The sequence below is a fragment of the Malania oleifera genome, chromosome 4 (genome assembly GCF_029873635.1).
Source record: "Malania oleifera isolate guangnan ecotype guangnan chromosome 4, ASM2987363v1, whole genome shotgun sequence".
Classification (NCBI taxonomy): Eukaryota; Viridiplantae; Streptophyta; class Magnoliopsida; order Santalales; family Ximeniaceae; genus Malania; species Malania oleifera.
The window spans coordinates 2,042,713-2,050,476 of record NC_080420.1 but is presented as its reverse complement, the minus strand read 5'-3'; the positions used below and the strand labels follow the sequence as shown (position 1 = coordinate 2,050,476).

The following is a 7,764-nucleotide window of genomic DNA, read 5'->3' as shown; positions in this document are numbered from 1 at the left end:
CAAAGCTTTGAGCGGTCAAAAGTCAAAAGAATAAGGTTGCACGATTGAATTATCACCAATAATTATAACAATAAAATGGCGATAATGAGATGTTTTATCATGAGTAATTTGTTCATGCTTGGTCAACATGTATGTTATATGGACATCTATATAGGGATCAACACTTTATGAAATATAGTGTGGAGACCCCGAAAAATAATAGAGGGAAAAAGAAAAGAAGGAAGAAATAAAAAAGGGGATCTACAGGCCGGGCTTCGTCAACGAAAAGATACCGAGAGCATGTATTTCAGTTCAATAAGGGTTCGTCGACGAACCCTCTGTCTTCGTTGACGAACGGTCTTCTATGTTTCGGCGATGAACCCATTCTTCGTCGACGAACGCCCTTCTCTGTGGATCATCGACGAAGACATGTGATACATCGACGAAGCCACGTGGACAACTGCCTATAAATAAGCTCAAATCGGATTTCAGCAAGGAGAATTCCTCTTTTTTAGATTTTTTCTCCTTAGTTTGGCCCTCCTACCTTCTCTCTTTGGATTCGGCTCCGTTTTACCCTATTTTGACGATCGGAAGTTACCACGATGATCTAGGGGTGATTCTTTGCAAGATAACCGGAGCGGATTGTTGATTTGGGGTTCTTGGGCACCATCCCAAAATCAGGGTAAGTGAGTTTTTTTAGGGTTTACATGATTATTAGGTATTTCTAGACCTAGGAAATGTGTTAGATGGAATTATACTGGGGTTTGAGTTGATTGAACTATGGTTAATCCGATTTCAGGGTTTGGAATTTTGAACGCCGCAGGGGTGGTTTAGGATTTTAATAGGCTTCTCAAAAATAAGGTAAGGGGATAAATTAAGTCAGTATTTTCAAAAAAAAATTATTTGTTAAATATACAGTATTTAATTCGAAAATTATGTATGGTTTAATATAGTTTTTGGGAATACTGATGTTGAACAGAGAGAATAGATTTAATATTATTTGTCAGTAAAATATGTTTTCAGACCAGATAATATGTATAGTATAGTACTCACTTATGTGTGGCATGAGTATAGATTTTATGTATATGATGATATGTCAGAATATTTATGATTTCTTATAACAAACATGATTTAACGAAAGTCTTCAAAAAAACCATAAACAGTACAGAAATGGTATTTTCAGTCAGCGCAGATGCCGTAATTTTCATTCGGCGCAGATGCCATAATATTTAACCGACGCAGATATCGTGATCAAGCATGTTATAACAATTATTCAGAAACATTAGTATTACATATGTTACAAAGAATTATGAAACAATTATATAACAGTATTATGAAATGTACTATATGATAGTAAAGCCTGGATGACTTAGTTTAATTCAAAACACGGTACCATAGCTATCAGTTCAGGAAGTACTACCACACATCTCAGATAGAGTGTGGGAGGGGGATAGTTGATTGTGCTTCAATATAGAGCAGGTGTGACGACCTACTTAATTTCCACTTATTTTTTTTTTCTGTAATAATAATATCATAATCACAAAACTCAGCACATCATAATCCACCTGAACCCGTGGGTACTAGGAATATATCAGAACACATAACGGAAGCCTAAACAGTAGAAAACATGCAATCTTAATATCATAAATACAGAATCATCCATCACAATACCAGAGATAGTACAACCACTGTATTTATATACACACAATACACAACATAAAAGATGTCTTAGGGCCATTTCTACAAAATACATCTGACCCTATCAAAACGCTTACCCTTCTGAAAGGGCAGATCAACCGTACTAGATCAGCGGGGCTTTACCCACTCTCCTATCAGGGGCTCCTGAAATGGTTATAAAATTCGGGGTGAGACACCTCTCAATAAGGGAAATAAACTAATACTAGTGTGTGGCAAAATGAGTATTCCGTATTATATATATATCATATAGAAACATATTTAGTAAATTGTCATGTCGTATCTGGGAAAACATGTATATCATCATAGTATGGCAGAACATACTGCATTTTCATAATCATATTTCATCTCATAAAATATAATACGAAAATATTCCTTATAGGTTAGCTGGTTGTTGTCATGTATTACCCCCACATGACTAGGTTGTGTGGCCCGAAGACGGGACCTAACAATGGTTGGCCGACCACTGCCAAGTTAAAAGTACAGTCTGTAAGTCTGATGGGTCTGCCAGACCTGGTCCGTACACCAGGGGCGCTCACACACTTCTTAAAAATCACATTGACCATCCAATCTCACACCACTCCGTACAGCGGCGTTAACACAATATCATGATCATGATGACCATGGACACAGCAACGATACCGTGCAAGTGTTGACCTAGACCAAGCCAACCAAGTTCTGATATCATATAACATATACTGAAACTGTGATACATGAATATTTCATATCATTAATTATCAAATCAATCATATTATTTTGCATATATACGTATATCATGAAAATCATCGGCTCATATGCCGGCAAACCATATCCATAGCTCAACCCATATGCTGGCAAATCATATCCATAGCTTGGCCCCTACACTAGTAAATCATATACATAGCTTAGCTCGTATAGCTGGCAAATCACATCCATAGCTCGGCCCGTACGCTAGCAAATCATATACATAGTTCAGCCCGTACGCTGGCAAATCATACACATAGCTCAGCTCATACGCCTGCAAATATATCAAAATTTCGGCCCGTACGCCGGTTTTCCTTTATCAAAATTCATATCTTTATTATATTCCCAGAAAACAATATTTCATATTAATTTCGACTCATGCCACACAGAACAGGTTTTTCATATATTCAACCTACCATCATTTTCAGCAGTATTTTCCAAATATAAATCATATATTTTATATTTATTTTTCTGAAATCAAATGTTGTAATAATATACATACATTTTCATAAAAGAACTAACTTAGTTTATCTCCTTACCTAATTCCTAAAAAGCCCCTAAAAGAAATACTTCTACACCTACAGGGTTCCCTACTCAATGCCTTGAAAATGACATTTTCTAAAACTAAAGTTTAGTATTTCTACGCGTACTACGCTTTCTGCAACTATCAAATAGGCAAATACTGAGTAGAAACTCTTACCCTGGATTTGAGATGGTTTCCAACTCAGCCCCACCGACGATCCGCTCCGGCAGACTTGTAGAGAACTTTTCCAGGAGCATCGTGGTGGCTTCAGATCATCGAATCAGCGGAGATCCGGCCCAGAGAGAGAAGGAGGAGAAACCAAAGGATGAGAGAGAGAGAGAGAGAGAGAGAGAGAGAGAGAGAGAGAGAGGTTCTATGTAGAAAACGAACTGAAAAATCACGTTTAACCCTATTTATACTACGGGATTCGTCAACGAGCCACGTCACCTCGTCGACGAGTCCTGTAGAAAGTTCGTCAACAAACTTCAACCCTCTTCGATAAATTTCAGGCTTCCGAAAATCCTCTCTCGGTATCTTCTCGTCGACGAGACAAAACTTCGTCGACGAAACCCCTGTGTTCGTCAACAAGCCCTGGAAAATTTCTTGGGATTATCCCATCCAAAATGCAAAGTCGTCAACTGCCTCCTTCTGTTCCTGTTTTCATTTCCCCTTTCTTCTATTATTTAATTACCATTATTCTTTGGGTCATTACAACAGGTGCCCCCTAGCAGTCCGGACTAGGTTGGGCAAGTCAATCGTACTTACAAACTTACAAGTTTGACTTAGTGTGGTAGGTCAGCCATTGCTAAGTCCCGCCTATGGGCTGCATAACCTAATCATGTGGGAGTAATACATGACGTCAGCTAACTATCCATCTAGGGTGTGATTTCAATATTATACAGATATAGCAGATGGTTTACATGTATATAGAAATTTAGTATCATATAATATGTTATGACGAATCATGATTTATTCAGTATTTTACAGCACAGTTTTACCATATATATCAATTACAGTTATATTATGTACAAGTTTTCTTTATTTAATAGATACATTATATCATGTACAGTTTACGTTTTTAATATAATAATACTCATGTTACCATACACTGATATTAGTTTATCTCCCTTACTGAGAGGTGTCTCACCCCAGCAATGCAAACATTTTAGGAAATCCCGAGAGACGAGTGAAGTAAGCTCCGAAATAGAGGACTTCATTAGTACTACTCCAATTGTAGGGTAAGTAGTCGTGTTGAGATCAAGATGGATTTTTAGGTTATGACGCTAGGATACTTATGGGCATTTTGGGATGTACATGTGTATATATATGGATACAACAGAACTCTGGTATCGTAAAAAGGGTTGTATAAATATAGTTTCCACTGCATAGACTACATGTATATATAGACAAATATACCCCTGGTACCTTCGGGTCTAGATTGACTTTCATTATTTTTTATGGTATTAGAAATAATATTGTTATTATATGGAAAAAAATAATATAGTAAAAATTTCGGATCGTTATAGTTTAGTATCAGAGCCAAGGTTGTTAGGTTCTGTAGACTTTAGAGTACAACAAAAACAATACCAGAGTATAGGGAAAAATTTTGAAGAAAATAGGAAATGTGGTAGATCATGATTTTAGTAAGTCAATATTGAGGAGTTAATATGAGAATTCGGGGTTTTGTTTCGCAGTCTAGAAGTAGGATTTACATAGTGGTTTCTGTGTCTTTCTTAGAGTGACGATTTCAGGAAAGTCATAGTAAACTATTGTCGGGTTGTGTTTCTAAATTGCACGATTGAATCTTAAATTGATATAAGGACGTCAGGATTAATAGATGACATGAGATTTTAGTTAGACAAATATATTAGATATGTTATGAAGATAGGGTCCTTAAACCATGTTTATTGTCTTTTCAAGATGGACCCTACGGGTAGTAGTGCTCATGCTAGTGGTGATGATAGTGTAGGGCCTTTTAGCATGGGCGGTGATGCTTCAGAGGTGATTCTACGCATTGTAGCTCAGCAGGTTATGAAAAAGATTGCACGAAGCTATAGGGAGCAGGGAGGAGCATCAATAGGTCATGGTTACACTATAGAGCAATTCACTAAAATGAAGCCTCTAGATTTTTTAGGTGGTGTGGACCCAATTGCAGCGGAGAACTGGATACAAGAAATGGAGAAGATACAGAATGTATTGTGTTGCACAGATGAGCAAAGAGTGTTGTTCGCCACCTTTAGGCTGATAGGGGAGGTTGAGCGTTGGTGGTCAGTTGTGAGACTTTTAGAGAAGTAGAGGCTGATACATGTAGCTCTAACTTGGAGCCAATTTAAAGAAGTGTTTTTTGATAGATATTTTTCTGCCATCACCAGAGAAGTAAAAGTGGAAAAAAATTTTAACATGACATAGGGGCAGTTAATAGTACATCAGTACGCAGCGAAATTCATCAAGTTGTCCCACTTTGCCTCGTACATCGTACTAGATGAGACAAAGAAAGCAAGGCAGTTTGAGAGAGGTTTGAGGCGAGAAATCTACAAGCAGGTGGCACTATTGAAAAGGTGGGATTTTTCTAAGTTGGTGGATAGAGCAGCTGTGGCTGAGGCGAGCGAGCAGAGGGGTGTTAAGGTGCAGGGCTAGAGGGAGAGACCCACACCTCTAGGATTTCAGACGGGCTCTAGCCGGGGCCTATGGAGGATAGGTGGATATAGAAAGGATAGAGGCGAGAGACTAGAAGTCGTGAGCTTCAGGGTGAGCATACCTACCCCGTTTGTTTGACATGTGGTAAGAGACACTTGGCAGAGTGTTGAGCAAGGAGAAACGTTTGTTACCATTGTGATTGGCCGGGTCATTTTCCACGAGACTGTCGTGCACAGGATAGCATTGCTCCTACTCCCAAACCATTCTGGGGTAACATCCAGGGGCCTCGAGGAGGCCAACAGAGAAATGCCGCGTAGGCGTGGGTCTACACATTGACACCAGGAGATGCTGAGGTAGTTGGCGACGTGGTAACAGGTACGATTAATGTGTTTTCAATTAAAGCTATTGTTTTATTTGATTCAGGGGCCACCCACTCGTTTGTATCTACGGGGTATGTTGAGTTAATTAGGGTAGAAACACAGATGTTACACACCGAATTGGCAGTAGCCACACCGACAGGGTCAGTAGTAAAGTGTTGAAGGGTAATCAGGGGCTATCCAATAGATATTTAGGGGAGAGTATTACCAACTGATTTGATAGTATTAGACATGCATGGATTTGACATGATTTTGGGAATGGATTGGTTCACTATTAACTATGTCAGCATCAACTGTCATAAAAAAGAGGTGATATTTAGACCTCCTAGAGAGCAAGAGTTTAGATGCATGGGGTCGTGCGTGCATTCCTCACCACAGTTGGTGTCAGCCATTCAAGCGAGGAGGTTACTTCTGGATGGATGTTAGGGGTCTATAGCCTGTGTAGAGGAAGTGACGCAGAAAGAATTAGAGTTTACCGATATACCAGTGGTAAAGGAATTTTCAGACGTCTTCCTTGAAGAGCTACCTGGACTGCCTCCTAATCGTGAGATTGATTTTACCATTGACTTAATTCCAAGGGCAACACCAATTTCTAAAGCTCCCTACAGCATGACCCCAGCAGAATTGAGAGAATTAAATGATGCAGGATTTATTAGATAAAGGTTTTATCAGTCGAGTGTATCGCCCTGTGGAGCTCTAGTTTTGTTTGTGAAGAAGAAAGACATGACAATGAGGACATGTATAGATTACAGAGAAATAAATAAACTAACAATTAAAAACAAGTAATAAGATTTACTTTAATGTCTAAGACACATATTAAAAATCAAGAAACTTAATCTCCAAAATAAAATGAGATAAAGGACTCAATTTCAAAATTTAAACAATTTAACTGGAAATTAGAAAAGCTCCGACTAAGATTAAGAAAATCTCATTCTTGAAATTTTGAGGCTTCAACTAAAGTTTAGAATAGATTAATTTTGCAACTAAAAGAATCTAATCATGAAAACTAGTTAAAATCAAAAGGACTCGATCTAGCAACCCATTTTAAAACCTAAGAAACTTTATTTTGAAAACTCAAAACTCGAATTTCAAATTTACAAGACTCAATTTCGAATCAACTTTTTTTGGAAATTTTTTAGGGACTTGACTTCCCTGAAACCGACAAGACTCAATTGAGGACTTAGGGTCTTAATTTTGAAAAAGGGTTTTGTTCAAGACTTCAAGCCAGGTCTTATTACACTGAGTTTCGTTGGGGAAGGGGCCTGGTTAAAATTTGGGTGTCTATAACAAGAACTTAATTTTTGTTCATAATTTCACTCATTCCAATAATATCTATCTTGAGCCCATTTTATTTTCTTGTGAAGGATTGAAGCATGGGGATGACTATTCTTTGCAGTAAATGTCAGGATGATGTCTATCCAATTCCGACGGCTTCTTTCGCTACCAAGTCTTTTGTTTTAGCACTTGTTGGTGAACGAACAACATCTAACACTTGGCATAGACGACTAGGACATCCATCAAATAAACTTGTTGATTTTGTTATGCGTACATTTTCCCTTCCATTTGTAGTGTCTCGTGTTTCTTCACCATCTATTTATAATTCTTGTCAATGCAATAAAAGTCACAAAACTCCTTTTTTCTTCCACTTCTCTTGTTAGCACTCATCCTCTTAAATATATTTACACTAATGTTTGGGGGCCTACGACTTCCACTTCACTTGATGGGTTTTGTTGTTATGTCTTATTTGTTGATTACTTTACCGAGTATTGTTGGTTGTTTCCCATTCGTCAAAAAAGTAATGTTTAGTGCATTTTCTGTCAGTTGAAAGGC

General features: G+C 38.0%; 1 protein-coding gene across 2 annotated transcripts in view; it reads right to left on the bottom strand.

Moving 5' to 3' along the window:
- Window positions 1–1,582: 1,582 nt before the first annotated feature.
- The window catches only part of LOC131152723 (plastid-lipid-associated protein, chloroplastic-like), a 28,311-nt gene continuing 22,129 nt past the window's right edge, over window positions 1,583–7,764 (bottom strand). The window contains exon 5 of one of the 2 annotated variants that reach the window (XM_058104550.1): window positions 1,583–1,821. The gene's annotated coding sequence lies outside the window, so the exon portion shown is untranslated. Of the gene's footprint in view, window positions 1,822–2,408; window positions 2,672–7,764 lie in introns of those variants that run through there. The other variant, XM_058104551.1, reaches the window with a different exon arrangement.